The sequence below is a fragment of the Sus scrofa genome, chromosome 15, assembly GCF_054392235.1.
Source record: "Sus scrofa isolate SSC_HxYL_T2T_F1_AM1 chromosome 15, Sscrofa_HxYL_maternal_Yorkshire_Landrace_v2.0, whole genome shotgun sequence".
Taxonomy (NCBI): domain Eukaryota; kingdom Metazoa; phylum Chordata; class Mammalia; order Artiodactyla; family Suidae; genus Sus; species Sus scrofa.
The window spans coordinates 32788414-32812564 of record NC_139397.1 but is presented as its reverse complement, the minus strand read 5'-3'; the positions used below and the strand labels follow the sequence as shown (position 1 = coordinate 32812564).

Genomic DNA, 24151 nt, shown 5'->3' with positions numbered 1-24151 from the left:
AAATAATAAAATTAAAAAAATAAAAAATCCTGGTTTTGATGCTTACTAGATCTTCTCCCTCTTACAAGTCATTTAGTCTCCCTAATGCTTATTTTTTCATCTTTAGACAGATGAATAGTGATTTAGAGAGATGTTGTAAGAATTAAATAAAACAGTTTAAGCATATACCAAATGCCAAGCAGAGCCTTTCCTATAGGATCAAAACTCTTCTCAAAAGGCAAACAACTTAATAAGGTGAAGATTATATTCATTTTCTCTTCTCCTACTCAACTTCTAGAGTTTTATATGTACATTTCTTCAATGACAGTTGGTGAATTTTAGAATAAGTAGTTAGAAATTAACAGTAATAATATATATTTTTCAACTATGAAATGTAGGTATCCCTGGAATGTAGTCTAAAAGCTATTTCAGGAATTCCCTGGTGGCACAGAAGCTTAAGGATCCACTGTTGGCACTGCTGGGTCTGGGGTCACTGCTGTGGTGCTAGTTCAATCCCTGGCCCAGGAACTTCTGCATTCTATGAACACAGACAAAAACCAAACAAACAAAAAACAATAAGACAAAATAAAAAATCCAATTTCAAGTAAGACTGCTGGCAGCTTCCATTTCAAATAAGAATACTGGCTATGAGATGGGATTAAGATGGCGGAATAGAAGGACTAGAGCTCAACTTCTCTCCTAAAAACAACAAAATTCACAACTAAAGACTGAGCACTCTTCACCCAAATGGACCGGAAACCTTAAAAAAGATACCCTACTCCAGAAGAACAAGAGGAGGCCACATCAAGAGGTAGGAGGGGTGATTTCTCGGTATAAACAACCCCATACCTCCTGGGTGGGAAGCTCCACAGACTGGAAACTAACTGGTTCACAGAGACTCACCTACAGGAGTGAGAATTCTGAGCCCCACATCAAACTCTCACGTGTGGGGATACGGGACTGGGAGAAAGAGCCCCTGGAGCATCTGGCATTGAAGGCCAGTGGGGCTTGTGTGCAGGAGCTCCATGGGACTGGGGGAAATGGAGACCCCATTCTAAATAGGTGCATACAGATTTTCATGTGCACTGGGTCCCAGGGCAAAGCAAAGTCTCCATAGGAATCTGGGTCAAACCTGACTGTGGTTCTTGGAGGACCTCTTGGGAAAATGGGGGTGAATATGGCTTGTTTTGGGTTAAGAACATGGGAAGAAAAGCTCTTGGGAGTATTCAGCAGCATGTCTTTCTCTGGAAGTAGTCATTTTGGGATAATCTGGCCCCACCCATCAGTCAGCACTGAGAAGCCCCAGGCCAAACAACAATCCAGGTGAGATCACAGCCCCGCCCATCAGTAAACAGGCTGCCTAAAGGCCCCTCAGGCACATAGCCCCCTCTAATCCCATTCAGAGACAAAGCCCCACCCACAAGAGGGATAGGAATCAGTTCCACCTACCAGTGGGCAGACATCAGTCCTTCCCATCAGGAAGCCTACAGCAAGCCCCCATACTGACTTCAGCCATGAGGGGGGCAGACACCAAAAGTAAGAGAGGCTACAACTCTATTATCTGTAAAAAGGTCACCATACCAAAAACCTATAAAAATGAAAAGACAGAGAACTATAACTCAGATAAGGAAGAAAGAAAAAAACCCAGAAAATCAGTTAAGTGATCAGGAGATTCTCAGCCTCAAGGAGAAAGACTTTAGACTGTTGATGCTAAGGTGATGCAAGACATTGGAAATAACCTGGAGGCAAAGATGGATAACTTACAGGAAGCACTGACCAAAGAGATACAAGATATCAAACTTAAACAAGAAGAGACTCAAAATACAGTAACTGAAATAAAAAATTCACTAGAAGCAGCTAATAGCAGAATACAGGAGGCAGAAGAATGAATAAGGGAGGTGGAGGACCTATTAGTGGAAATTACGGATGGGGAACAGAAAGGAGGAAAAAGATTGAAAACAAATGAAGAAAGTCGCAAAGAATTCTGGGACAATGTTAAACACTCCAACATCCATATTATAGGGGTGCCTGAAGGAGAAGAGAGAGAGAAGGGGACAGAAGAACTATTTGAGGAGATAATATCTAAACCTTCCCTGACAGAGGAAAGGAACCATTCACTCAAATCCAGAAGCTCAACGAGTACCATATAAAATAAACCCAAGGAGGAATACACTGAGATACATCTTAATCAAACTGACCAAAATTAAAGACAAAGAGAAAATCTTGAAAGCAGCTAGGGAATAAAAACAAACAACATTCAAGGGAACCCTGAGAAGGTTATTGGCAGATTTTTCAGCAGAAACGCTGCAGGCCAGAAGGGAGTGGCATGATATACTTAACATGAAGAAAGAAAAAACCTCCAGTGAAGATGACTTTACCCAGCAAGGTTCACATTCAGATTTGAAGGAGAAATCAAAACTTTCACAGATACTTTACCCAGCAAGGTTCACATTCAGATTTGAAGGAGAAATCAAAACTTTCACAGATAAGCAAAAGCTAAGAGAATTCAGCAACATGAAACCAGCTTTACAATAAATACTAAAGGAACTTCTCTAGGCAGAAAAGAAAAGGCCACAACAGGAAGCAAAAATACCACAAATGACAAGGCTCACCAGTAAAAATATATATACAGTGAAGATACAAAATCATCCATGCACAATTATGCCACCAAAATCAGAAATCATGAGAAGAGGTGGGTACAAATGCAGGACACTGGAGATACATTTGCAATTAAGAGATCAACGATGTAAAACAATCTCATATACATATGGACTCATATCAAAACTTCAGAATAACTGCAAACCAAAAATCTACAACTGATACACAAACAACCAAAAATCAACTCAAATGCAACACTAAAGATAGTCATCAAACCAGAAGAGGAGAGAACAAGAGAAGAAGGGAAGAAAAAAGAGCAACAAAAACAAATCCAAAGCAAATAATAAAATGGCAATAAGAACATACATATTAACAATTACCAGTTTAATGGACTAAATGCCCCAACCAAAAGACATAGACTGGCTGAAAGGATACAAAAACAAGATCCATATATATGCTGTCTTCAAGAGACCCACTTCACTTCTAGGGACACATACAAATTGAAAGTGAGAGGATGGAAGAAAATATTTCATGCAAACGGGGATCAAAAGAAAGCTGGAGTAGAAATACTCATATCAGACAAAATAGACTTTAAAATGAAGAATATTTTAAGGGACAAAGAAGGTCATTACATAATGATCAAAGGATCAATCCAAGAAGAAGATATAACAAATTTAAATATCCATGCACCCAACATAGGGTCACCACAATATATAAGGCAACTGCTAACAACCTTAAGAGGACAAATCGACAGTAACACAATCATAGTGGGGGACTTTAACACCCCACTTACAGCAATGGACAGATCATCCAGAAAGAAAATCAGTAAGGAAACATAGGCCCTGAATGAAGCATTAAACCAGATGGACTTAATAGATGTTTATAGGACATTCCATCCAAAGGCAACAGAATACACATTCTTCTCAAGTGCACATGGAACATTCTCTAAGATGGATCACATCCTGGACTACAAATCCAACCTTGGTAACTTTAAGAAAATTGAAATCATATCAAGCATCTTTTCCGACCACAACACTATACAACTGGAAATCTACAACAAGAAAAAAACTGCAAAAAACACAAACATGTGGAGACACAATGACATGCTACTAGCAATGGATCACTGAAGAAGTCAAAGAGGAAATTAAAAAATACCTAGAAGCAAATGACAACAAAGATACGACATTCCAAAACTTATGGGATGCAGCAAAAGCAGTTCCAAGAGGAAAGTTTATAGCAATACAAGTGCACCTCAGGAAACAAGAAAAAGCTCAAAAACAAGCTAACTTTACATCTAAAGCAGCTCGAGAGAGAAGAACAGACAAAACCTAAAGTTAGTAGAATAAAAGAAATAATAAAGATCAGAGCAGAAATCAATGAAATAGAAATGAAGAAAACCATGGACAAGATCAACGAAACAAAAAGCTGGTTCTTTGAAAAGATCAATAAAATGGATAAACCCTTAGCCAGACTTATCAAGAACAAAAGAGGACTCAAATCAATAAAATTAGAAGTGAAAAAGGAGAAGTAACAATGGACATCACAGAAATACAAAGGATAATAAGAGACTACTATATGCAACTATATGCCAATAAAATGGAAAACCTAGAAGAAATCGACAAATTCTTAGAAAGGCACAATCTTCCAAGACTAAACCAAGATGAAATAAAAAAGATGAATGGACCAATCACAAGAACTGAAATTGAAACTTCCAACAAACAAAAGTCCAGGACCAGATGGCTTCATAGGCTAATTCTATCAAACATTTAAAGAGCTAACACTTCTCCTTCTGAAACTATTTTGAAAAATTACAGAGGAAGGCACACTCCCAAACTCATTCTATGAGGCCACCATCACCCTGATACCAAAACCAGACAAAGACACCACAAAAAAAGAAAACTACAGGCCAATTTCACTGATGAACATCGATGCAAAAATCCTCAACAAAATACTAGCAAACCAAACCCAATAATTCATTAAAAGGATTGTTCATCATGATCAAGTGGGATTTATCCCAGGGGTGTAAGCGTTCTTTAATATCTGCAAATCAATCAGTGTGATACACCATGTTAACACACTGAAGAATAAAAAATATATGATCCTCTCAATAGATGCAGAAAAAGCCTTTGACAAAATCCAACTGATAAAACCCTTCAGAAAGTGGGCATAGAGGGAACATACCTCAAAATAATAAAGGCCATATATGACAAACCCACAGGAACATCATTTTCAATGGTGAAAAGTTGAAAGATTTGATGCTGATATCAGGAACAAGACAAGGATGTCTGCTCTCGCCACTACTATTCAACATAATTTTGGAAATCCTAGTCGCAGCAATCAGAGAAGTAAAAGAGATAAAAGGAATCCAATTTGGAAAGGAAGAAGTAAAACTATCACTATTTGCAGATGACATGATACTATACCTAGAGAATCCTAAAACTCTACCAGAAAACTGTTAGAGGTCATCCACAAATTTGGCGAAGTTGCAGGATACAAAATTAATACACAGAAATCGACAGCAGTTCTATATACCAAAAATGAAGGATCTGAAAGAGAAATTAGGGAAGCAATCCCATTTACCATCACATCAAAAAGAATAAAATACCAAGGAGTTAACCTACCTAAAGAGACAAAATAACTGTACTCTAGAAACTATAAGACACTGATGAAAGAAATTGAAGATGACACAAATAGATAGAAAGACATATCATGCTCTTGGATTGGAAGAATCATTATTATCAAAATGACTATACTACCTAAGGCAATCTACAGGATTCAATGCAATCCCTATCAAATTACCAAGGACATTTTTCACAGAACTTGAGCAAAATATTTTAAAGTTTGTTTGGAAGCACAAAAGACCCAGAATAGCAAAAGACATCCTGAAAAGGAAAAATGGAACTGGAGGAATCAGGGTCCCTGACTTCAGAGTATACTACAAAGCAATAATCATCAAAACGGTACGGTATTGGCACAAAGACAGAAATATAGATCAGTGGAACAGAATAGTAAGCCCAGAATTAAACTCACGTACCTATAGCCAACTAATCTATGACAAAGGAGGAAAGAATATACAATGGAGAAAGGACAGCTTGTTCAATAAGTGGTGCTGGGAAAACTGGACAGCCACATGGAAAAGAATAAAATTAGAACACCTCCTAACACCATACACAAAAATAAACTTGAAATGGATTCAAGACCTAGATATAAGATCAGACACTATAAAACTATTAGAGGAAAACATAGGCCAAACACTCTCTGACATAAATGACAGCAACATCTCAGATCCACCTCTTAGAGTAATGACAGCAAAAACAAAAATAAACAAATGGGACCTAATCAAACTTAAAAGTTTCTGCACAGCAGAGGAGACCCTAAACAAAACAAAAAGACAACCCACAAAATGGGAGAAAATATTCGCAAATGAATCAACTGACAAGGGATTAATCCCCCAAATTTATAAACACCTTCTGTAGCTCAATACCAAAAAAACAGACAAGCCCATCAAAAAATGGGCAGAAAGTCTAAACAGTTCTCCAAAGAAGACATACAGATGGCCAAAAAACACATGAAAAGATGTTCAATATCACTCATGATTAGAGAAACGCAAATCAAAACCATTATGAGATACCACCTTACCCCAGCCAGAAGGGCCATCATCAAAACATCTACAAACAATCAGTGCTGTAGAGGCTGTGGAGAAAAAGGAACCCTATTACACTGTTGGTGGGATTGTAAATTGGTGCAACCATTGTGGAAAACAGGATGGAGATTCCTCAGAAAACTAAAAGTAGAACTACCATTTGATCTAGTAATCCCACTCCTGGGCATCTATCCAGAGAAAACCATGACTCACAAAGACACATGTACTCAATGTTCATTGAAGCACTATTTACAACAGCCAAGGCATGGAAACAACCTAAATGTCCATCAATAGAGGAGTGGATCAAGAAGAGTTGGTACATATACACAATGGAATATTACTCAGCCATTAAAAGGAATGAAATACCAGCATTTTTAGCAACATGGATGGACCTAGAAATTATCATGCTAAGTGAAATCAGTCAGACAGCGAGATGCCAACATCAAATGCTCTCACTGACATGTGTAATCTAAAAAAAGGACAGACTGAACTTCTTTGCAGAACAGATACTGACTCACAGACTTTGAAAAACTTACGGTTTCCAAAGGATACAGTTTGGGGGGTGGGGGGATGTGCTGGTGTTGTGGGATGTAAATCCTATAAAATTGTATTGTGATGATCATTGTGCAACTATAAATGTAATAAAGTCATTGAGTAATAAAAAAAAGAATACTGGCTGCTTCCATTTAAGGTAGCTTTACATAATTTTCCATAAAATAACTAATAATGATGAGTCTTACAGAACTTAACAATGGGAAATTGGGATTATGTATTCTCCATCCTTCTTTTCGGCTTAATCCTTCTCCATAGTATGCTTACTTCTAACATTCAATATGTGTTATTTGTATATTTATTGGGAATTGCCTATACACCACCCCTACACACACACACACACACACACACACACCCCAACTGAAATGAATTGAAAAAAAAAGGATGATGCTTATATATGCTTTTTGTGAAATGAAATAAATTTTTCCCTGCCTAAAAGAACTTCAGTGGTACTCTCAGACATTTATCTTTTCTGGTCCTTGAATTGGAGAAATTAGTTAACTAATAATAAATCCATACTTTCCTGTAAGAATGAAATAGGATTGATAGGATTGTTCTACTGGGAATCACTAATGTTTGGAGTTTAATACCAAGGAAACAATTGAGGGGGGAACAAAGGAAACAAATCTGGGGAGGTAGCAATAGTCTGCACCAAACTGCAGTCACAGAAAGTAGTGCAGAAACTGTGCCCATAGTATGAGCTTGGGTATAAAGCACATATGGGATATTTTTCTTAGGGACTCCAATATTACAAAGTATCAAAGTCATAGGTAGAAAGAAGGGAAATTGCAAATTCTACCTCAGTGTAATGAAAGCTCCCCAAATTGCTTGAAAGACAGTAGATATTAGGAGACCTTGGAGAAAAGATTTCAACAATGCAGAGGAACAAAAAGTGGCATCTCCACTGGCTGTTGCTGTTCCCAGAGTCTGGAAGGATCATTTCAGAATCAATAAATTGAAAGCGTACAACACAGACCCTCTGAAATACTGGAGGACACGAAAAAGAGGATTTTACCCTCCATTACAGAAGGTATCAGTCTGAAAATGATTGTCAAGAAAGTGTATCTACAAAAGAGACTCACAGACATGGAGAACAGACTTGTGGTTGCCAATGTGGAGGGGGGAGGGTGTGGGATGGACTGGGAGTTTGGGGTTAATAGATGCAAACGATTACATTTAGAATAGATAAGCAAGGAGGTCCTACTATACCGCACAGGGAACTATAGCCAATCTCTTGGGATAGACCATCATGACAGGTAATATAAGAAAGGGAATATGTGTATATATATAAAAGAACTTCAGTAGTACTCTCAGACATTTATCTTTTCACACACTTTGTTGTACAGCAGAAATTGGCACAACACTGTAAATCAACTATACTTTAATTTAAAAAAAAAACTTAACATTTTTGATAATATGCAAAAATTCATGATTCTCCAAAACATGTACATAAAGTTTTTTAAAAACAAAAAAGATGTTGAGATAAAAACACAGAATTAAATTAAAAATAGAATGAGCTGAAAGGATAATACAATAAAATAAAAATTTCAAGACATTCAAGAGCAGAGTGGAAACTTTCTGATCATTACATCATTATTTTCATTGTGGAGTGACTCCCCACCATGAAATAGTGCTTCAGAGAACAGTAGGTAATGGATTGTTTTGTATTGGCACTAAATGATCACACAAATGAAGTCTACTTCTCAGTATTTCACCTAGAACCTAATCAAATTCCCCAAACTAGGTATGTAAATGTTTTTCAGTATCCACAGGGTATTCTCTGTCAATGCCAAAATGCTTGGATGCTCAAGGCCTTTAAAGTTGGTTCTTGGTATTCACAGATGTGGAAGCCATGGACATGGAAGGCTGACTGTACTCACTAAGCCTTCTACCGTTTCTATGATGTGATTCAACTAGTGCATGTACAGTTCAGTTAGTGTAGATTAAAGCTGCTATAACCTAGAAGAAAATCATATACCTCTATCTCCATTGTCCTTGGTGCCAAAGTTCACTGTCTGAAACATTATCCTTAAAAAAAATATCTATTTCCCCACGCTTGCTTTGCCCAGCATGCACTTCCCAGGTCACTCAGCACAAACACTTTATTCAAAATACAGTTATTAACTTGATAAACATTGTATTCTACTCATTTTCCTTATAGCAAATCCATGTTAGATATCATTTTAGAATTGATAATAAAAACAGATACTGAGTCCTGAAGGACAAACAATCCAGGTAAACTAAATAAAAGGATAAGGATGAAAATGAGACATGGTAACTATTAGGTCAGAAAATGTAGATTTTTCTATTAATTATGGCATTTGAGCTTTTGATGAGATTTGTAAGGTAAATAATGATCAAAAGGATAATTAAAGAAATCCAAGACTTTTCATCAAAAAACTGTTGTAAATAATAAATTCAGTGAAGTATCAAGGCATAAAATCAATATATTAAAATCCATTGCATATGATACACCAACAAAGTAACTAAAAGAGAAATTAAGAAAACAGTCCCATTTAGAATTCCATCAAAAACAATAAAGTACCTAGAAATAAATTTAACCAAGTAGGTGAGAGAAAACTCTAAGACATTGATAACAGAAAATGAAGACAGAGAATTGGAAAGATAGTCCATGCTCATGGATTGGAAGAAATATTTTTAGGAGCTCCCTTCGTGGCTCAGTGGTTACGAATCTGACTAAGAACCATGAGGTTGTAGGTTTGATCCCTGGCCTTGCTCAGTGGTTAAGGATCTGGCAATGCCGTGAGCTGTGGTGTAGGTCGCAGATGCGGCTTGGATCCCGTGTTGCTACCGCTCTGGCATAGGCTGGTGGCTACAGCTCTGATTAAACCCCTAGCCTGGGATCCTCCATATGCTGTGGGAGTGGCCCTGGAAAAGGCAAAAATAAAATAAATAAATAAATAAATATTTTTAAAATGTCCATATTACTTAAAGAAATCTGTGGATTCAATGCAATACTTATCAAACTTCTAATGTCATTTCATAGAAATAGAAAAAACAATCCTAAAGTTTGTATGAAACATAAAAGGCCCTAAATAGCCAAAGCAACCTTGAGAAAGAAGAAAGCTAGAGGCATCACACTCTCATATTTCAAAATATATTACAAAGCTGAAGCAATCAAAACAGTGTGGCACTGGCCTAAAAACAGACATTTAGATCAATGTAACAGAACAGAAAATCCAGAAATAAAATGCATATATGGTCCATTAATTAGTGACAAAGGAGCCAAGAATATACAGAAGAAAAAAGACAGTTTCTTCAATAAATAACTTTGGAAAACCTTGAAGGCCAAATGAAAAAGAATAAAACCAGACGATTACCTTCCACCATAGCCCAAAATCAACTCAATATGGATTAAAGACTCGAATGCAAGACCTGAAGTCATAAATTTCTAAAAGATAGATGGTTAGCTCCTTGACATAAGTCTTTGTAATGATTTTTTTAAATCTGACTCCAAAAGCACAGGTAAGGAAAAAAAATGGAACTGCATCAAACACAAAGTTTCTGCACAACAAATTAAATCATCAATAAAAGGCAGAGACAACCTTCCGAATGGGAGAATATATTTTTAAATCATATGCCTGATAAGGGGTTAAAATCTAAATTATATGAAGAATTCATAAAACTCAATAGCAAAATAATAATAACCAATATGATTTAAAAATGGGCAGAGGGTTTGCAGCAATATAGATGGAAGTAGAGACTCTCATACTAAGTAAAGTAAGTCAGAAAGAGAAAGACAAATACCACATGAAATCACTTATATCTGGAATCTAATATACGGCAAAAATGAACCTTTCCACAGAAAAGAAAATCGTGGACATGGAGAATAGACTTGTGGTTGCCAAGGGGGAGGGAGAGAGAGTGGGAGTGGGAGTGGGATGGATTGAGAATTTGGGGTTAATAGAGGCAAACTATCACCTTTGGAATGGATAAGCAATGAGATCCTGATGTATAGCACTGGGAACGATATCTAGTGACTTATGGTGGAGCATGATAATGTGTGAAAAAAGAATGTACACATGTCTGTGTAACTGGGTCACCTTGCTGTACAATAGAAAATTGATAGAACATTGTAAACCAGCTATAATGGAAAAAATAAAAATCATTATAAAAAATAAATAAAAATAAAAATGGGCAGAGGATTTGAATAGACATTTTTCTAAAGAAGGCATTCAAATAGCCAACAGGTACAGGAAAAGATGTTCAATATTACTAATTATCAAGGAAATGTAATCAAAACTACAATGAAATAACACCTCACATCTCTTGGAATGGCTATTACCAAGAAGTGTTGGCAAGGATGTAGAGAAAAGGGCATCTCTGTGCACTCTTGGTAGGAATGCAAATTGATGCTGCCAGTTTGGAAAATAGTATGGAGTTTCCTCAAATAATTAAAAATAAAACTACCAGATGACCTACTAATTCCACTTCTGGGTATTTATCTGAACCCCTCCACAAACTTAGAAAAGATGTATGAGGAGTTCCTGTCGTGGTGCAGTGGTTAACGAACCTGACTAGGAACAATGAAGTTGCAGGTTCGATCCCTGGCCTCGCTCAGTGGGTTAAGAATCCAGCATTGCCTGATCTGTGGTGTAGGTTGCAGACACAGCTTGGATCTGGCCTTGCTGTGGCTCTGGACTAGGCCAGTGGCTACAGCACCGATTAGACCCCTAGCCTGGGAACCTCCATATGCCATGGGTGCGGCCCTCGGGGAAAAAAAAGGAAAAGAAAAGATGTATGCATTCCCATATTCATTTCTGCATTATTTACAGTAGCCAAGATATAGAAACAACCTAAGTATCTATTGCTGGATGAATAGACAAAGAAAAAGTAGTGGATATATATACAATGGAATATATTATTCAGCCATAAAAAGAATGAAATCTTGCTATTTGCAACAACACAGATAGACCTTGAGGGAAATAATCTAAGTAAAGTAAGTCAGCAAAAGATATATACAGTATGCTTTCACTTAAATGTCAAATATAAAAGACCAAAACTAAACAAAACCAAAATCACAGAGAGAGAGAATGGAATCATGGTTGCCAGAGGGATGGGGGTTAGTCAGTGGGCCAAATTGATGAAAGGAGGTCAAAAGGTACAAACTTCCAGCTATAAAATAAATAAGTGGTGGCATGATGACTACAATCAATAATACTGTAGAGCATACTTGAAAGTTGCCAGAGAGTAAACCCCAAAGTGAACTTTCTATGGTGATGGATGGTATTAAGAATCTGAAAAAGGATACTTATATATGTATAACTGAATTACTCTGCTATGTATCTGAAACTAACACAACATTATCAATTAGCTATTTCAATCAAATTTTTAAAAAAGAAACAGGAAAAAATAACATTGCATTGATCATTTCACAGTGCATATAAATATTGTCATTATCTTGTAAATATGAAACCAATAGGCTGTTTATGTCAATTACATCTCAATAAATTTTTTAAATTATATGTTTGTATCTTAAACTTAAAAGTGTGGTATATATACAAACATATACAAATATCCAATAAATGAGTAAAATGTATATACCAGATATGCACATGTATATATGTATGTGGATACAAGTGTGTATATACACATACATTCTATACTGAATGTTAAATAAAAAATATGGAATTCACAATATAAAAGGAAGATTTAAAATAATTAAACAGATTTTTATTTCTAAAAATGTAACTACTATTCTAAATATAAACATCCTAGAAGGAGGATGTAAATTGTACATTATGTCTCTTTGAGGTAGACAGAGGGAGGAAGAAGAAAAAGAAGGAAGCAGGAGGATGTAAAAATCTCCCTGTACATAGAGACGAGTTGTTGTTTTATATTTGACTTAATGATAAGAGCTTAAGTACAAGGGTGTGTTTTGCCTACACATTTAACAGTTGGGGAAAGCAATTTAGTAAGATGTCATGAAAACTGAAACATCCATGGACATTTAATCCAGAAATTCCATGTCTAGAAATAATCCTGAGTAAACAGTCAAAACAAAGAATGTTCAAAATATTACTTACAGCAATATAGAAAAACTGGGTTTTGGGTTCCAAAAATAAAGGAATGGTTAAAATAATGCACACTTCATTCATTTAAAGAATTGTATAATTCCTTAAATTTGTAAAGAATATGTATAAAATAAAATAGCTATCTGTATCATGTTAGGTGAAAGAAACGTGATGTAGAACTGCATAATCCTATATAACTCAGTTTGAAAATACATAAAAGATCAAAAAGAATAAAGCAAATAATATGTGGTCATAGTATGGGTAAATTTCTTCTGTATAATTTCTCTTCTTAGTTTTAGAATATTATATGCTCACTATACAAATATTAAAAGTTGGAGTTCCCGTCGTGGCGCAGTGGTTAACGAATCCGACTAGGAACCAGAAGGTTGCGGGTTTGATCCCTGGCCCTGCTCAGTGGGTTACCGATCCAGCGTTGCGGTGAGCTGTGGTGTAGGTTGCAGACGTGGCTCGGATCCTGCGTTGCTGTGGCTCTGGCGTAGGCCGGTGGCTACAGCTCCGATTAGACCCCTAGCGTGGGAACCTCCATATGCCGCGGGAGCGGCCCAAGAAATGGCAAAAGGACAAAAAAATAAATGAATAAATAAATAAAAATAAATAAATAAGTCATGACAATTATAGAAAAATATAGTACAAGAAAATAATGTCCACAAAGATTTAGCTATAATTAAATTTTAGAAAGCTATTTCTAAATACCACAATAAAACAATTACCTTCATGTTATTCTAAAGCTAGGCTGGTGTTTGAAACAATGAAGCCTTTTTATCTTACTTGCCCTTGTCAGTGTTCTGCTAAAAGCATTTCACCCAAGTTAGGATCAGGGAGGAATACCAAGTTATACCAAGACATATTTGTATAACATGTTTTAAAATTTTTAAGAAGGTACAGCATCTGTTCCTTGGCTAAAACTTATGCAAATTGGAATCATTTTGGAGATATATTTCAGGAAATTTGCCTTTCAATTCTTTAATGCACATGTTTTAGGGCAATTAGTATGAAACATTTACAGCAATTAGGTTTACAGATATACTGAACATTGTGTATCTGTGCAGTATAAGCTCCACTTAATGTGAATCTCGTATTGTCTGATCTAGGTCAGTTCTGAGCAAAGCCCATTATAAGTGAATCCTAATAATGAAAGGATCAGGTTTTTCAATCACTTCAAGTGGAGTTGAAAGTATAATACCATATCAAAGCTTGCAGAAATCCAAAATCCCTCCAAATCGTCTTCATGTTATAATCAGGGTAATTTATGTCAGAGCTTATGAAATCCTGTCAGCAGTTTTGTCACCACTGCTGCAGGGTTCCCAATCGACCTACGGGCAAAGCAGCATGAGCCAGGAGGCCAGCTGTTCAAGTCAACAGAACTAGCATTAGTTACAAGAATTTCCACAGTTAGGAGAGAACTGACTACTATAACAAGTGATGCTGCTCAAAAGTTATTCTGTCACCTTAACAAAAAAGTACATCCACATGATAAATGTAAAAAACTAAAACATACTCACTCTGGGAATTACATAGCAAAGTCAGAGATAGAAAGGTGTCTCATAGTTAACTGTCATATGTGTAACATAAATTCTTCCAGTAAAATATTTTTAAATGTTAAATCGCATAAACCAATCCATTCAGGAATACCAGCTCTAAGAAACTGGTCTCAGAGTTCCTATTTTGGCTCAGCAGTTTAAGAACCCTATTTGTCTCTGTAAGGATGCAGGTTTGATCCCTGGCCTCATCCAGTAGATTAAGGATCCAGCATTGTCACAAGCTGTGGTGTAGGTCCTGGATGCAGCTCGGATCCAGTGTTGTCATGCCTGTGATGTAGGCCTTAGCTGCAGCTCTGATTCGACCCCTAGCCCAGGAACATCCAAGTGTGGCCTTAGAAAGAAAGAAAAGAAAAGAAAAAAAAGAAAGAAAGAAATTGATCTCACTACTGCTATCTCTCCACTAGCCGCTGATAATTCTTCTTTGCCATTCATTCTTCAAACTTGGCTTCTCCATCAAATTCATTAGCAGAACTGCTTCATTAGAGCCACCAGTGGCTACCATAAGGTGGAATTTTAGGACATTGCTCGATCCTTATTTTATCAACAGTTTCCATAGCAAAACATTTGAAATCAAACTTTCTCCCTCCCTGGTATTCTGTGAGAGTGTTTCCTGTCTCCTTCTTAGATCACTCTTGAGATCTTTGTCTTTTTCCTTCCTTCTTCTTCTTCCAGCCCCTTATGTATCAAGAGTAAGGCTTGATCATAGGCCCTCTTTCTACTGGAAAATTCAATAGACAACAAGGGCTTCAACATTTGCCCCAAGTCCAGAGGACCACCCCCCCAATATATATGTTGGGGGTCCTCTGGATATATATATATTGGGGAGTCTCTGGATATATATTTTTTTTCTCTTTTTTAGGGCCACACCTAGGTGGCACATGGAAGTTCCCAGACTAGGGTCGAATCAGAACTGCAGCTGAGGCCTACACCACAGTCACAGCAACACCAGACCCAAGCCACGTCTACAACCAATACAGCAGCTTGTGACAATGCTGGATCCTTAACCCAGTGAATAAGGCCAGAGATTGAACCCACATTCTCATGGACACTATGTCAGGTTCTTAACCTGCTGAGCCACAATAGAAACTCTGAGATTCCCAAATATTTACCTGCATGTAGATCACCCTCTTGAGGTCCAAACTGTGTATCTGGCCAATTACCATACTGCCCATTTGAACATGCTACAAACTTCAAAGTAGGTCTTCCTTCCTCTTTGCATCTTCTTATACTTACCAGAGCACTTGGAACAACATAAAAGTGTGGTAAATAAATGAATGACTAAATCATTTACTTAGCTAGATATAGTCAGCCTAAAAACAAGGGAATCTGAAATTATAAGTCCATCAGTTTGGCCTTCCAGAACTGTTTTTGTTTGTTTAATTTGTTTTGTTTTGTTTGCTCTTTTAGGGCCACACCCACAGCATATGGAAGTTCCCAGGCTAGAGGTCCAACCACAGCAACAAGGGATCTGAGCCACATCTGTGACTTACATCAGAGCTCACAGCAACACCAGATCCTAAACCCACTAAGCAAGGCCAGGGGTCAAACCCGCATCTTCATGGATACTAGTCGGGTTTGTTAGTGCTGAGCCACAATGGGAATTCCCAGAACTGTTTTTTAAATGAAAAGGTCATAACGGTCATAGAAACATTAGGCAGTTTTCCAAAATTACTGTATACTCATTTTTATTCTATTAGTACAAGCCAGGAATGGCATCTCAAAGATACCCTATTGATGATTTTACAACATCAGTGTGTTCCTCTGATCTTGTAATTCTTAGGAAGATTTAGCTACACTGCTTATCTATGCTACATCATACACTCTGGGAAAGACGTCAACATAATGCGAAAAGTCATAACCAAAGTGTATTGTCAAATGGAGAGATAATTGATATCATGATGAATCATAAACCCTACAGAATGAAAACATCACTTAATCTCTTGTCACATAGGAGTGTTTCATTAATATGAATCAGTAGTGACAGAATGTAGACATATAGCACACATGGCCATTGAAAAGTTTTATGGTCTGGAGTTCCCACAATGGCACAGTGGGTTAAGGATCTGACTGCAGTGGCTCAGGCTGCTGTAGAGGCGTGGGTTCAATCCTGGCCTGGGGCAGTGAATTAAGGATATGGTGTTGCTGCAGCTATGCTGTAGACTGCACCTATGGCTTGGATTCAATACTAGCCCAGGAATTTCTATTTTCTACAGATGCAACCATTAAAAAAAAAGAGAGAGAGAGAGAGAGAAAGAAAAGCTTTATGGCCTGCTACCCTGATATCGAGGTAATGCAATGAGTGCAAATAAAACTATGAGTATAGCTTAAGAGAATGTTGTATTATAAAGTATCTCAATTTGTTTGGAGACTACTAAGTTGTCTGCCATTGTATATTTATTTTTAAAATAGCTACAGTTCCTCCCAAGTTTCAGCTGAACACTTTGCTCCCGAGGTGGAATTTCTATTTCCCAACAATTTAGTCATGAACATGTGAGTTCAAGCCAATGACATATGAGCAAAAATGGTACACGCAATATCCAAGGAATCTTCAACCTAAAGACAAGCTGCTTGCTTATTAGACACTCCTCCTCTGGCTGGGAATGGTAATGCCTTTGGGCCCAGATACTGAAGGGCAAAACTGATTGATTTTAAAGCAGCTGTCTGCTCACCCCAATCTTTCCCTTTGGCTTCTTATGTGAAAAATAAATAAATTTCTATCTTAGGTAAAATACATTTTGGGGTCTCTGTTATAGCAGCCTAGCCTATACCATAAGTAACAGCATAAAAATTCTGTTCAAAAGACAATTCTTTGGAAATCAACGTGGCCAAGTGAAATATGGTACTAAGCAGCCAACTTAACATCTCTATATAACTTGATTGATTGATAAAATTTGTAGTCATTTTCCAAAGTATTTGGCATCCATTCTCATTTCATCCTCACGACCTCTTCGAATCATGGAAATTAAGGCTCATATTATGATTCGATGATTTTCCTGGGATCAAACAGCTTAAGACAGCCACGCAATCTAGGACATTTCCCACTGTCCCAGGTCAAAGTGAAGCACAGAATGTCCTTCCCACAGCTAAGTGACCTCAAAGTAGATTCTATGCTGGTAAAATGGAGACTAGAGGTGGAATGACTTCCCAGCTCCCCCAAATTTCTTTTTTTGGCCACACCCACCACATGTATAAATTTTCAGGCCAGGGATTGAACCTGTACCGTAGCAGCCACCCAAGCCACCCCAGTGACAATGCTGGATCTTTAACCTGTTCACTGTGCCACAAGGGAACTCCTAAACCTCCAAATTTATACTTATTGTACATTTTGTGTAAGTTTGACCTGGATTTTGCTTTGATTTCCCTGCTCCCATTCAACAAGGCCAAGGGTGGAAATTAAATTTTTCCATATTTAGCACTCAATTCTAAGAAGTGGAATGAATTTAAACACAATACCCCTTAATTTTTATCACATTTGACAAATATTCTTTGAAGAAAAGACATGAATTATACTTGCTTTTTAAAGTGACAAATAGAACTGATCATTGTATTTCTAAGCTGCCTATGTTATTTCCTTACATATTGCCTTTATAGCAATTTGGGAGATAAGTATACATTGGCCAAATAAGGAATTCATTTAAATGGAAAAAATAACATTTCCTTTTTTTCTTATTATTTTATTTAAAAAAATTGTTTTATTGTTATTTCCCCAATACAGTTTTTTTTCCTACTATATAGCATGGTGACCTAATTACACATACATGTATACATTCTTTTTTCTCCCATTGTCATGCTCCATTATAAGTGACTAGACATAGTTCCCAGTGCTACAGAGCAGGATCTCATTGCTAATCCACTCCAAAGGCAATAGTTTGCATCTATTAACCCCAAGCTCCCAATCCATCCCACTCCCTCCCCCTCCCCCTTGGCAACCACAAGTCTTTTCTCCAAGTCCATAATTTTCTTTTCTTATTTCTTACTTCAGTTTTTTTCCCTGAAGTGAAAATGAAAAATAATTCAATCTATCCTAAAGTTCTGCAAGTTGTATACATATATATACATATGACTTGTAGAACATTTGTGTATACATATATATATACACACACATACACAAAAGTCACCGTAAAAATATAAATGACATGTTTAACAAAGTCTTCATTTCAACCTTGATTCTTGCTTTGATGGACAGACACTGACAGAGTCTTACATAAGTGGAAACCCTCAATTAGGCCAACAGCTACTGTAAGTAGAAAAATTTGAACACAGTAAGTTCAAGGACTATTCCAAATCACAGTATCTTATCAAAACACTGCAAGGATTGACTGATGGATCCATTGCATTAATATACTGTACTTTTCACATTTACGTCCATTCAAATATCAGATCACAGAGTGCCATTTCACTCACTAAAGTGCATCATGGTCCCTACTATTATTTTCAATGCCCTTGAGCCTACTATTTTCCAGTGCCCTTCAAAATTTGGCTAGTTTTGTTCTAATTTTATCTCCTACTATTTGCCCAAAGCCATCCTGGGACTCTGGGGATGCCAAGCTCCCTACGTTTCTTGAAAAGGCCAAGATATAAACTGTGCAATCCCAGTGCCTACCACAGGACTGCAGATAAGTAGGTACCAAGAGATGAGCTGCACTGAGGTCCCCCATAGTTAGAGCTTGAATGTATTTTAAGAGATGCATTATGAAGCATCACCTGGGAAGGATAACACATTCATTTACTCAGAGTAATGCTTCTCGTCTGTTCATCTGAATCACCTGGAGGCCTGGTTAAACCAGGCCATTGAGCCCCACTCCGTAAGTTTCTGATTCAGTGGGTATGAGATGAAGCCCAAGAACCTTCATCTCTAAGAAGCTCCCAGATGATTCTGAGGCTGCTGGTCTGGAGCCCACTCTCTGGAAATCACTGACTTATGGTAAAAGCTAACTTATTGCTTAGGCCTATGACCATTCATTGTCTCCTGCAAGAAGTCAGAGAGGCAAGTGTAAAGAACAGCACATTCAACTATTGAGCAAATACTTCGGAGCATCAGCGATGTTCAGGGGCTCTTCTAGGTTAAAGGTTGGGAAATCCAGCCATGAACAATATGGACCAAAGTCTCTGCCTTCATGAAAGTTACATTTCTGTGGAGAAGGCAGACCATATACATAAGTGAAAGTAAGTGTGATGTGAAAAAATTAATTAGAGAAGAGAGGATGGAGGAGCTGAAGAGAAGAGTGGGATTAATATAGATTGGGACAGGGAGAGACATTTCAGGGAAGACCTAAATGCAGTGAGGGAAGGAACAAATGTGACCATCCAGACGGCTCCTCCCCTTGCAGAGAGAAGAGCAAGTACAAAGGCTTTGAGGTAGGAGCATGTGGGGAAGTTCCAGGAAGAACACTGAGCTCAGGGCAGCCCCCACCACAGACCTGGGGAGTGAGGAGGAGATAGATCAGAAGGGACTCACAGTCCCTGTGGAGATTTTGACTTTGGCTCTCAGTAGACGCAACCTCAGTGGGATCGATTTGAGGAGTGGAACAATCTGACATAAGTCTGAAAATGATCCCTCAGGCTGCTGTTAATGGCAGGAGTGGGGAGGGACCAGTTAGAGACTCTTGGAAGAAAATGATGGTCACTTGGATAAGGGTCATCACTGGGAGAAGCAGAATTTGTGGGATTCAAGATGTGTTTTGATAGGGATTTCTCTGAACCTATAGATTGCCTTGGGTAGTGTAGTAATTTTGACAGTGTTGGTTCTTCCAATCCATGAGCATGGTATAACTTTCCATCTGTTTGTGTCATCTTCAATTTCCTTCATTGGTGTCTTATAATAAGTTTTCAGAGTACGCATCTTTGCTGTACACCTGAAACACAATTTTCTGAGTCAACAATACTCCAGTAAAATGTATTTTTTTTAAAAAAAATATGTGTTTTGAATGTTGAGGTGGCAGACTTTACTGTTGGACTTAATATGAGAATGAAGAAACAGAAAAAAAATCCCAGAAAGAATTGGGCTTAAATAGTCAGATGGTGTGACACTTACTGGCAGAGGAATGATCTGGAAGGAGCATGTTTGTGCAAGGGCAGTGAGTAAACTCTCTTCATCTAGGCAGTCAAGTGTGAGGTGCCTGTTGCATAAGGGAGAAGAGATGTGGATGAAGACATTAATCTTCAGCAGAGAGGCCTGGGAGACTGGAATTTAGGATTTGAGACTGTGTATGGATAGCATGTGGCACCCTAAGATGAAAATGAGATCAACTGAGGAGCAAACAACATTGAAGAGACAAGGACTCAGAAATTAAATGTTGGAAGGAGGAGAATAAGCCAGCATGTTAAGGAGAAGCCAGTGAGAGAGGAAGTGAGATGAGTTTTCCAGAACAAAGTGTTTCAAAAGAAGGGAGGCCCAAATACAAGACAGACCCCAAAGTCGACCTTGGCATTCCAACGTGGAGCCCTTGGTAACCTGATGGAAGCAGTTTTGGTGGAGGAGGATCTCTAGAGTCTTTGCTGGGGATACTAAAGAGAAAGTTAGATGCCAAGGTTGGAGAGAAAGTTTGAACAAAGTTTTCTAGAAAATACCACATGGTTCCTAAAGGTCAGTGCTCCCGAGAGGAAAAACGGCACATTCCAGGTCCCAGACCAGGATTCTGGTTCTGTCAATCGGGAAGTCAGGGGAGCCACCAGTGATCTAATTTTGACAAGAATAGAGGAGAAGATAGCAGTTTTCCTGGGAGCACTTTTGGAGAATGTTCTCCCCGGTGGAGGTTCCAGTAATTTCTGAGGGCCTAATGCCACAAACAAAGTCAACCAATCGCCCGCAATCAGTCAACTAACTAAACCCTTCCCTGAATCACTCACAACACCTGTTCTACCTCCTTGAGTCAGGGTGTGGTAATCTACTGGCTTTCCCATACTATAAAGGAGCAAGACTGGGAACATAAAGATGTTTTGTGAAAAGAGCAGATGATTCTATCCAAGTTGGAGCCAGGAACACTTCTAAGAAAATTTGTGCTGCTTATCCTAGGAGGATACCCTTTGCCACACAAGAGGGCTGTCAAAATATTTTAAAATATTTTTGTTTTCATATTCATCCTTGGTAAGAGACTTCCCTCAAGAAATGGGCTATTTCCTACTGGGTGAGAAGATGATGCATTTATGCATTAACATATAAACCTTGTCTGAATTTTATTTTTCTGAGCCTTGAAAACATTTGTGAATTCAAGGATTTGAGTATGTTGCCTGTTAAACTGCATTTCTTACCTGCAGGCACTATACATCAATCACACTGGAGAAAGACATTCCTCCTGGAGGGAGATATTTCAAAGGCTTCCTCTCCACTGCCTCTGGGTTGGTATGGGCAGTGCTTAGGAGCAGATCCCATTAATGTCTATATTTTCATCATAAAAATAAGAAAATGAAGGTAATGGACCTGATCTTGAGTTTTCCTCACTCTCCTGTGGCGGTAAGCTACTATTCAAAGTGTTTAAACATTCATACTGGTTTGGGTGAAGAGAAATATGAACTCTGTCTTGTTGTATTTCTTAAAACAAGGAAAAGCAGAACATCTTAAGTATGACCACTGAGAACCACGTCTTCCTCCTACCCCTAAATCTGGTCTCCACACTGATACCAAATGTTGGATTGTGGGAAACCACAGATGTCCTCCCAACACACATCTCAGGAAATAAAGGATGGTGGCCCTGAAGAGATGCATCATCTTCTCTCAACAAACTTCTCAGATGTAATATCTTGCAGGGGTACACATGCCTGTGTGCACACACGTAGAATAAATCCGCATCATCAACGCAAAGTTTGAACAGGGACTAAAGAGCTATGAAGAATTCTAGAAGTCAAAGATTTTAATGTGATTGTCAAGCTATAAAGCCACAATTCAAAACATAAAAAAACTAGAGTTCCCATTATGGCTCAGTGGAAATGAATCTGACTAGCATCCATGAGGATGCAGGTTTGATCCCTGGCCTTGCTCAATGGGTTAAGGATCTGGCATTGCCATGAGATATGGTGTAGGGCATAGACACTGCTCAGATTCCACGTTATGCTGTGGTGTAGACCAGCAGCTACAGCTCCAATTTGACCCCTAGGCTGGGAACCTCCATGTGCCATGAGTGTGGCCCTAAAAAGACAAAAATAAATAAATAAATAAATAAATAAATAAATAAATAAATAAATAAATCTATCATGAACATAAAGGATGAACCAAAAAATCTCCAAGCTCAGATGGAACAGAGAAAGAGTAAGAGGAGTCACTTGGGCAATAGTCTGTGTGATGAATTCAAAAGTACTATTCTGTGGTCATTCCCTTGACCACAACATACCAAAGAGCAAAGCAGCTAGACAGTTGAAATTCAGGATACCAAAGAACTGCCTTCAACTGAGGTTTAATTTCATCCTAGGGAGAGAGGACCAGGGGGCTGGGGTGGGGTTTGAAATTTTGGTTCTGTGTGGGTTTGAGGGCCTAAGAAAGAAAGACAGCAGAGCTGGAATCCATTGGTGGTTCTACAGGAGATACTGTAGGCTGATCAGTAGAATCTTCCCAGTCAGGGTGTCAGCTCGGAGGACCTCTAATACAACATGGAGAGCCCTGGGTCATTTCTTCAGCTATGACAATCTAGTGCTGAAGACACTAGGACATGCCCAACATGCCCCAGGAAAAGGCTGACTCTACCAAAAGAAACTTAGCTCTTTGAAGGCCAGTTAATTGATATTTCAATAGTGTTTCCTATGCCAAGACCATTGCTGGTATAATGGACATGGGGGCAACATAGGACATATGTGCTGCCACTTTTCATGTCCAGATCTTTAAATATGGCCAGGAAACTGCCAAGTAAGTATTAAAAGGTAGGAGGGTGACAGAGAGGATGCTCTTCTAGCAGTGGATCCCTGCCTTCTGAAAATAAAGGAATTGCATCCAGGGACTGTCTACTATTTTCATGAGGCAGCCCCTCTTTCCAGTTTGCAGTCTCAGATTTGCCAACGCTGAATGAAAGGGAAGAGTGGGAAACCATGCCTTCCTCCTCTAAGACTACAGACAATTTTCTCTTCCAACTTTGCCTCCAGATTCCTTGAGGCTACACCATAGATGATTCTATAATTTCAGAATAAATAGCTTCTAGGAGAATCATGCCTATAGCATCAATGGCCAATTATACTAGGAAGATTTTAGCAGAGTTTTGGAAGATGGAGGGAAAAGACTTATGAAGTCGAAGACACTCCGAAAAAGAATTCAGTAATAAACTTTTCCATTTTTCACAAGGAGATGGATTCAATACCATTGTTTCCTGGCTCATTTCACTCTCAACCGCAGCATGTTATATGTGAAGAAGTTTGAGCTTATTCTCCAAAGTGCCCCAAATGGCTTGTAGTATAAAATGATTACCACTTCTCTGATTAAAAAGCACTCTCACAGGTCTCTGGTGGCTCCGTGTGCTAAGGATCCAGCATTGTCACTGCAGTGACTCAGGTCACTGCTGTGGTGCAGATTCGATGCCTGACCTGGGAACTTCTGCATGCCAAGGGCATACTTAAAAAAAAAAAAAAAAGTATTCTTATTAGCTTAACCTAGAAGGTTGATACAGCCTGAAGGGAATAGCACTGTCTCTTGTTTGAAAGGTAATTAGAAAACCATTTTGCCCTGACAGTGGAAACTGTGATTCAGGAGAAAAGAAGTTTCTCTTTTGAAGGGCAAGGCAAATTAAGTAGGTGTTTGAATGTGGTTACATGAGTCTTTAACACTTTCATTGGAAAATCTAGAGAGAAATATTATACCACAT

At 38.1% G+C, this 24151-nt stretch overlaps 1 protein-coding gene across 10 annotated transcripts in view; it reads right to left on the bottom strand.

Moving 5' to 3' along the window:
- The window catches only part of NCKAP5 (NCK associated protein 5), a 1198715-nt gene that overhangs the window by 720447 nt on the left and 454117 nt on the right, over positions 1-24151 (bottom strand). The gene's annotated exons all lie outside the window — the stretch shown is intronic.